Source organism: the organism of the source record quoted next, unplaced genomic scaffold (genome assembly GCF_019419815.1).
Source record: "Pyrus x bretschneideri cultivar Hongxiangsu unplaced genomic scaffold, Pyrus_bretschneideri_v1 Contig52, whole genome shotgun sequence".
Taxonomy (NCBI): Eukaryota; Viridiplantae; Streptophyta; class Magnoliopsida; order Rosales; family Rosaceae; genus Pyrus; species Pyrus x bretschneideri.
In genome coordinates this window covers 450,043-459,394 of record NW_025999790.1, presented here as the reverse complement: position 1 = coordinate 459,394, position 9,352 = coordinate 450,043, and the positions used below count along the sequence as shown (strand labels likewise).

Genomic DNA, 9,352 nt, shown 5'->3' with positions numbered 1-9,352 from the left:
TTTTCTGTATTTTTTAATAATTTTTCTGTATTTTTTTCATAATTTTTAATAAATTTTAATGTAGTTAATTAATTTGGACCGTTGGATTTGAAAAATATCCAAATCCAAGAGCCAAGGAGCTGTCATGTGGCCAACGGTCATAATTCTGACCGTTGGGCCTTTTTTTTTTCATTTATTTATTTATTTTTGGGGAAAAAACGTGGACGGTTGATAAGTGATTGGACGGTCCATTTTAAAAGTAAAATTAAAATTTGTTTGCTCTTCTTCTAGGCCTATTGTTGGAACCAAAATTTTGCACCACCATGGATGGAAGAGTTGTGCGAGATCAGCTACCTACATGAGAGAACAAACAACCTTAGTTTTTCGGCGTTGTACCTCATTAGACTGTGGTACTAATTGACTACTCCAAATATAGATAATTAACATGCCGTCTCTCTCTCTCTCATGTGTATTAAATCTATAAATGCATATCACGTTCCAACAAGACCACCATTCCTCTTCCAATTCTACGTAATTGAAGATGAAGTCTCAGCTGCAAAATCCCAAATCCTTCTCTGTCTTCCCAACATCCTCCATTAACCCTAATTATCTTACGAGGCATGCCAACCCCTCTCACATCAAACTCCTTCCACGCCACTATGTGCCTATCGAACATAATAAGGAAAGGTCCTCAATTATGGTACGTGCTAATTCTAATGAACTCAGGCCTTCATCAGCATCCGCGGTCGCATTAACAGAGATTAAGGCAGTAACCATAAGGGCTGTGGTTACAGTCCAGATAAGTGTTGGTAACTTCATCTCCACCATAGGCTTGACTCGGCCCCTCGATGACCTTGCCGATGTGTTCGGCGGAACCATGCTTTTGGAGCTTCTTAGCGCCGAGCTTGACTCCAGTAAGCTGTCATTAGTATTACTGCTTGCATACATACACATTAACATCATTAAGTCGTACCAAAGAATAAAAGATAAAAAAATAAAATATAGTTTTAATCTATAATTTCCTGTTCTTTTCGTTTCTTTCATATTGGAAAATTGAAGTCCATGATATTTGAAAGGGTGCTTTAGATTTTAGCTCTTACAATTCGTGATTCCTAGATAAAAACTCATCTACATATAAACATCCAATAAAAGTCCAAATTTAAAATCTACAGTCACATCGGAATACTATTGACCTACTAATACATTTTATTTACACCCATGCCACTTTCCCAAATCCCTAAATTTATTCCAAATTAAAAGTTGTAGAAAAAGTGAAATAAAATATCTAAACTATTGTATTGCATTAATTGTATCCATATCATACCAAAAATTTACCTTTTTTGAGATATATATATATTTTGCATTAATTGGGAAGTAAATTAATTTGTTCCAATTATTAAAAAAAATATATACTAAATCCATATTATATATTTTGAATCAAATAACACTTCTCTAACTTGTAGGTAAATTATTTTTCATGTATTGTTACATATTTTAGGCACGTTTTAGTGTTGTATAAATATAGGTATGACATAATATTTTTCAATATAATACATCAAATTATATTTCTTCTTGTCATGGGTAAATTATTCTCCATGTATTAGTGAAAAAAAGATATTATATTACAAACGGGGTATAATTTTTTATAGGTAAATTATTGGAAATTAATTTGTAGGTATGTAAATTAATTTGTTCCAATTATATATAAAAATACACACACACACACACACACACACACACACACACACTACACCTAGATTATATATATATAAATATTCTTTGTTTTTGAGAAAACCTAGATTATATATTTTGAATCAAATAACATTTTTGTATACATGGTACATAAATTATTTTTCATGTATTATTACATATATTAGCCTATTAGGGACATTTTTTGGTAAAAATATATAAAGTAATATGTATCTGATTGCTTGTAGGTAAAAGATAAAATCAAAAGCATGATCCAATTCCTATGTTTATGCAATATTTTGTTGTTGGTATATGCAATATTTTGTTGTTGGTATACATTATTTTGCATAATTGTAAATGAACATTTCAAATAGTACGTAGGTAAACTAATATGGTCTAATTATATAAACACACACACACACACACACACACACACACACACACACAGTGACAGCCCGTCCCGAATTATTCGTACCGTAGGTGTGAAATGACGATTTTGCCCTTGGTGGGTATTTGTCATTTTGGGATGTTGTTTAATTGTTTTTAGGGGGTTGACTCTACAGGACCACACACCTACACCCATATCATCTTCTCCTGTGCTCTCTCTATTGTAGACTCTCTCTCTCTCCTTCTCACTTGTACGGACGAGACTCAAAACCCTTGCAAACGTAACGGATCGAAGTGGAAAATGGTACCTTTGTGTTCGTGATGATCATACGAGTTTAACCATACCAATTTCAGGTAAGGAATCCTTCGATTTCACGTCAAACCAAGAACCTCTGATTTTGTCAATATTCATGCACATGTGAAATATTGTTTTTCAGGGAATTTGAAGCTTATAGGAAGCTTAGGGAGGTCCTTAGGAAGCTCAGGGTGGTTCGTTGGGTGGAATTGGACGTCGAGAAAGCTAGTTTTGAAATTGGTCAGTTTTTCTCGAATTTTTCCGGCTAGATCTTGTGATCTTTGAGGTTTCAAACAGGTATACCGTTGTTCTACTCATCTCCAGCTTTCCATTGGTGCAAGTTTCATAGAAATTGGTGAAGAAACGAGTGAGAACGAAGGGTTTAAAGTTTTTTCCAGGTTTCCGGCGACCGGCAACTCGCCGCAGAAGAAGACGGAATATTCCGTCAGTTAGGACGGAATATTCTGACGCCGTCAGTCAGATTTAACGGAATCCATTAGGGTTTAACGGAATATTCCTGACGGGGTTAACTGATGCCGTCAGTGTGACTGGCATTTGGCCGCGAGTGGGGGGCGCGTAGGTCCGTGCACTTGCCGGAGCGTGGCGGCGCGTGGGGTCTCGAAAAATTATTTTAAAAATATGGGGATGTTCGTGAGGTTGAGTAGATCACGTTGGTTTATCCAAACATCCCATTTGAGCATTGTATGAGAAGTTATTACCTAGTTTTGGTTATGTGCTTTAAATTGACGTTTTTATAGTTGTTTCGCATATAGGTGAGACCTATCCTGAGGACGAGCGCAGTCACTCAAGGCAAGGGGGTTACGACCCTTTCACATATCAGTAAGTGGGCTTTTGGTTTTCCGTATATACCCATATACTTGTGGTTTTTCCCAGAAAATGAAATGGAATGTTTATATGTTTTAAGTGACATGCATAGTGTTTACCTATTTATTTATGCATTAGTAGTTGCATATATGTATGTTTGGTGTTGCGGACGCACAGGTAAGTGCCAGGTAAGTTTATGGTTTATGATTGTGAATTAGTGGTTATGTGAGATGCATAGAGAGCTCATAACCTACACCCCTGGTGTTAGTGCTCTTGCCCAGAGTAGGGCACAGTCATTCACGTGATGTTCACCTTTCGCATCACACGCTCATCTTGGATCCAAGTTAGGTGCACAGTCTTGTTGTACAAACCACTATAGGTGGTTCCGACTCGTAGGTGATCTGCGATTATTCGCCCAGTTTTCACGTGATCGTAGCACTTGAGCGTATTTATTTACACCCAGTCATGTCGTACAGACCACTTTAGGTGGTTCCGACTCGTGTGCAGGTATAGTTAGTGAGTTAGGGATTTGAGCTCTAGATTCAGCCGTACATGTCACGTTAGGTAACTCCGGCTGACATGTTACTTGCATTGATTGACATTAGCTGGGTCACTTACATTTTATGTGGAGGCATTCGACATGGCATATTTCTGAACATGTTTTCGATATATGTGTATATTCTATTTTTCTGGGAAATTATATAGGTTTTACAGAGAGGGGTTAGAACTTTTGAGAATGAAGTGATTTTGAAAACCTTTGTTTTTGCCCACTCACACTTTCTGTTTTGTGCCCCTCTAGGTTCTAGTTAGAAGCAGCTTTGGTGGTTCATGAGGACTTGACGGTGGTTCTGATAGAACATCACAAATGTAGGATCACCTTTGGGTGTTGTGTAATTAGTATTCGTTCTTCTGGACTGCACTTAGGCTTTCTGTGCTTTGATTATGTTTATCACACTTAGTCTCGCATTAGTGTGTTACTTTAACTAGCTTACTTAGTAGTTTGGTTTGTATTTATTCATACTTTAATTATTATTATTATTATTGCTTCTGCACTGTGCACATGACTACGTCACCCTCGCGTGACGACCAACACGCCTTGATTTCGGTCGGGGTGTGTCAGTTTGGTATCAGAGCATAGGTTTGGCAGTCCTGCATATTTTGTGAGTGTTCTAATTGTTTTGGTGTCTTCTGTCAGAACTATGCCGCCTCGTAGAGAACCACGTCACTCAGTTGAGCCTAGTTTCCCCGATATAGCTCAGTTGGGGGAAGTTATTGCTACTGCCATTTAGTATGCGCTTCGCCCTACCCAGATGACTCCTCTGGAGACCATGTATAATCTAAAGCTGGATAAGTTTGAGGGTCATGAAGGTTATGAGGGTGCTAAGCGGTGGCTGGAGCATATTGAAAAGACTTTTCGAGTGTTGTAGAGGTAGGGAAATCTTCCTTCTGAAAGGTGGGTTAAGACGACCTCATGGTTCTTAGGTAAAAAATCGGCATCCTGGTAGGAACAGGAGGTTCGTCATTTGACCCCAGAGGGAAGAGCTGACTGGAAAATGTTTAAGCAGTTGTTTAGGAAAAGGTTTGTTCCCCTTGAGTATATTGATCGCAAGAAGCAAGACTTTATTGAATTGAAGCAGGGGAAGTTAACGGCGAATGAGTACTATTGCAGATTCACTGATTGGTTTCAGTGTTGACACACCTACTAGAGGTGGACTTTATCAGTGCAGTAATGAAACCAGTTTTGTGTCTTAATAACATTACTGATTATAAAGTCGTAAAATCCGCCAACAAGTAGGAAGAGATAAATTCGTGCAAAGGAGATTTATATGTATTACAAAAATTGTGTGATTCTGAATTTTTAACACATTAACATTTTTTTCCCCTCTATTTTAGTGATATGCTAATTTAATCTAACTACAAAGGAGGGAGAAATGGGATCTAACTTGGGCGCAAAGTGTTTTATCTGCTGATTATACAACCCTGGTGTTATGTTGCAGAAACATATTTTTTATTGTAAAACTGTGAGCGTTAGTAACTGTGTCAATATTACAGACCCCTTATCAGAAAAAAGAAGCAGCAGTGTGTATGTACCAAAAGATGAAACATTTGTAGAGATGAAACAACTAACATTCTCGATAAAGGCCCTCAAATATGTGTTGCACGCATTGGTTCCTACACTTGAGATGACGCTTATTAATCCGGACTTGGGATTTCCGTACTTCACAGCCATAGATTCACTGTTTAATGAAGGTGTCACATTGCCTAAGTAAAAAACTGGTGGCTTTTTTCAGACAATTGTCCCAAGGCTAGTCAAGATTATCATTGATGGACAAGACGATCTTTTGCTCTTCGATACCCCTGAAATACTTGATCGTATGCCTCCTTGGACTTATCTTTCATACATAAAAAGATATATGTGTGTGTCTTTGTTTGCACAAGTAGAACTTTAAAAGAATTATCCTCCTTTAAGGAAAAGAAAATGTTAGACTGTTGGGCACATTTGGTAATGTAAATGCAGATAGTTACCTAATCTCTGGATTATGCTATCTTCTTTTGTAGGTGATAAATTTTCTTTATTTAGAGATGAAGAATTTTCCCGCCAAACTCTAGCTGGTCTTAATCCATATAGTATAGAGTTAGTAACGGTACGCTTTCCATTTTTATTTGCTAACACAATTCAATTCTATTCTTTCACTTCATAAAGAAAACTGAGTTAACCTGCATTTCCCTCTGAACCCCTGTCTTCCTTGGAGAACAAGCTAAACAACGAACTCTTCTGGATGCAGGAATGGCCACTGAAAAGTAAACTTGACCCTGAAATTTATGGCCCACCTGAATCATTGATCACAACAGAACTGGTAGAGAAAGAGATCAAAGGTTGTATGACTGTCAATGAGGTAACACATAAATACCAAAACTCCAATCTCTTTTTCATTTCTTGCTCTTTAAGTGGATAAGTTTCTTTCCCCACTATTGTGTCAAACTTTAAATCGTTTTAATTTTGTGTGTGTGTGTAACTTTATTTTCTGTATGACAAAGTCTACTTGAACTTGCAATACAGGCCTTAGAAGGAAAAAGGATCTTTATTTTGGATTATCATGATTTGTACATGCCTTTTGTGAACAAAGTAAGAGAGATTGAAGGGACAACATTGTATGGTTCTCGAACACTATTCTTCCTCATTGAGGACGGAACATTGAGACCTGTCGCCATTGAACTCACTTGGCCACCCGTTGGTGACAAGCCACAATGGAAACAAGCATTCACCCCAACTTGGGATGCAACCAGTCGGTGGCTGTAGAGGCTCGCTAAAGCCCATGTTTGTGCTCATGATGCTAGCTATCATCAGCTTGTTATCCACTTGTAAGAAAATATGTGCCTCAGTCATGCCCCTTCCAACTCAAGCATGGATCTAATGTTACTAAGATTTTTGGAATCAACAATTGTGTGACTAAATCGTGGGTGGGTACTTGTTTGCACTTATATTTTCATAGGCTTAGGACTCATTGTTGCACGGAGCCATATATACTTGCAGCTAATCGACAATTAAGTGCAATGTATCCCATCTATCAACTTCTACATCCTCATTTTCGATATACAATGGAAATCAATGCTCTGGCTCGAGAAAGCCTCATTAATGCCGGTGGAATCATTGAGAGCAGTTTCTCACCAGGAAAGTACTCCATTCAGCTTAGTTTGGTTGCTTATGACCAACTTTGGCGTTTTGATATGGAAGCTTTGCCAGCAGATCTCATCAGAAGGTATTTTACATGATAAAACAAAGAATAGTAATGCTATCAAGAGTTTAGACACACAAAAATGACACTGTCATCGACACACTTTCTAAACAGGCTAGTCCCAAATATAATAGGAAGGTCTACTTGTGCTTGTGTCTTAATACCCACTATTGTTAAACAAATATGAGACTTATCCAAGCTTTGTACACGAATGAATTCTGGATAGAGGAATGAAAATTCATCTAATAAATAATCACTAATGTTAAATTTCAGGGGAATGGCAGTTGAGGATCCTACCTCTGAGCACTGTCTGAAGCTAACAATTGAAGACTACCCATTTGCAAATGATGGTCTTATTTTGTGGAATGCCATTAAGGAGTGGGTGAGTGACTATGTGAACCACTATTATCCAGACCCAGCTCTTGTTGAGTCTGATAAGGAGCTTCAAAGTTGGTGGACAGAAGTTAGAACCAAGGGCCATGCAGACAAGAAAGACGAGCCATGGTGGCCTGTTTTGAAAACCCCAGAAAATTTGATTCACATTTTGACAACCATAATTTTGGTAACAGCTGGTCATCATGCAACTGTGAACTTTGGCCAGTACATGTATGCTGGATACTTCCCCAACCGACCTTCAATCGCTCGAACCAACATGCCAACTGAAGATCCATCTGAAGAGGTTTTCCAGAACTTTTTGAGGAAACCAGAAATGGCACTACTGATGTGTTTTCCCACACAGGTTCAAGCAACAAAGGTGATGGCTGTCTTAGATGTGTTGTCAAATCATTCACCAGATGAGGAAAACATTGGTGAGAATATGGAGCCATCTCGGGCTGAAAATCTTGTCATAAAGGCTGCATTCGAGCGTTTTAAGGACAAGGATTGTATGCCCTCCCACTTCCGGTGCCCTCCTGTTTTGTGTGGTCACGGTTAAGCCACGTCAACATTTTATATTGTTTTTTTTTATAAAGATAATAAGACTTTTATGAATAGTAATATAAAAGGTTGACGTTGCTTAACCGTGACCACACAAACAGGAGGGCACCGGAAGTGGGAGGGCAAACAATCCTTCTCTGCGTTTTAATGGCAACTTGAAGAAGTTAGGAGGAATTATAGATGGAAGGAATACCAATCTAAACTTGAAAAACAGAGTTGGAGCTGGGGTTGTTCCATATGTGCTTTTAAAGCCATTTTCAACTCCTGGGGTCATAGGAATGGGAATTCCAAATAGTATCTCCATCTGAATTTGATGATGATGATATCGTAATAGTTGTAAAAATATCCAGCCGTTAATTTCATACGTATCAATAACACGGATATTTAGGACAAAACTACTTTGGGTCTGCCCACGAGAAAATTTGAGTTGATGGCCACTGTGTCAACAAATAGTAGAGAGAGGGAGAGACAGACAGATGGAAACCTAATTGTAATTGTACATGTCTTGTCATGTACAAAATTGGATCAAACTCACATGTGCAGGTTTGCAGCTCTCCGTATGACGCATGGTAAAGCACAATTCGTTGAAAACACCCACCATCAAAATTTCCCTCACCCAATTTCAGTTTTACCCTTCGTTGTGTTGAATCCATTCCACCTCTCAAAACCAAAAAAATTCCGAAGCCACCCACAATGGTCACCGACGAGATGCCAATGTGGTGGATTCAACTATGGAGAGAGAGCAATATAATATGATCTAATCTTCATCTGCAACTGCAAGCAATCACAGATTTGATAGCAAATTAATTACTAATCTAGTTTCATCCTCCAGTGCAATCTTCGACAATATTCTCTTTCTTTATAGAGACTGCTAATGAACATAACATATTACAGAAAAATGAAATACGAAGACAAACAAAAAACAAATAACAGAAAAAAGAATAAAATAGGAACATTAGAAATTTGCTTGTGGAGCTTGGCGAATTGTGCTTTACCGATTTGCTTGGCAAAACCTTGCTTCTTGTTAGCGCCGACCTTGACCCCAGTAAGCACTAGTACTACTTGTGCATATCCGAAATTAACTTCATTAATTCATACAAAAAGAAAATTAAGGGAAAAAAAAAAGTAGTTCGAATTAAACCAGTTTTTTAGTTCTACTTTACAACTGATCTCTACAAAAGGTTAAACTGACCGACCTCCTAGAACAAATTGGAGACTAATTAGTCCCACTAGAAAAAGTTATAGTCGGTAGTTCTAACAAGGTCTTAATTAAGTGCATCGTACGTGAAATCTGATCAGAGTTTTGGCGTAAAAAAAGGCACATGCATGGAAGTGCAGTAAGCAAAAAGATGCAGTTGCACTGCAAAAGTTCACAAAAAATGCTTCAATAATCATGTTCCTTATTTTGTTTATATGAATGAACTTCCTAGCTAGCTCAGTTTTTCATCATTGAATTATAAGTTGAGTGATCGACCTAATTGAAATATGATATCTAATTGAATGG

The 9,352-nt window shown here is 37.8% G+C and overlaps 1 long non-coding RNA gene and 1 pseudogene across 1 annotated transcript; both read left to right on the top strand.

Moving 5' to 3' along the window:
- Positions 1-487: 487 nt before the first annotated feature.
- LOC125468059 lies at positions 488-3,093 on the top strand. Its single transcript, XR_007253061.1, has 3 exons — positions 488-893; positions 2,232-2,409; positions 2,493-3,093. It is a non-coding gene; the product is annotated as an uncharacterized LOC125468059 (long non-coding RNA).
- A 1,584-nt stretch (positions 3,094-4,677) lies between these two features.
- Positions 4,678-8,156, top strand: LOC103954946 (annotated as a pseudogene).
- Positions 8,157-9,352: the final 1,196 nt, after the last annotated feature.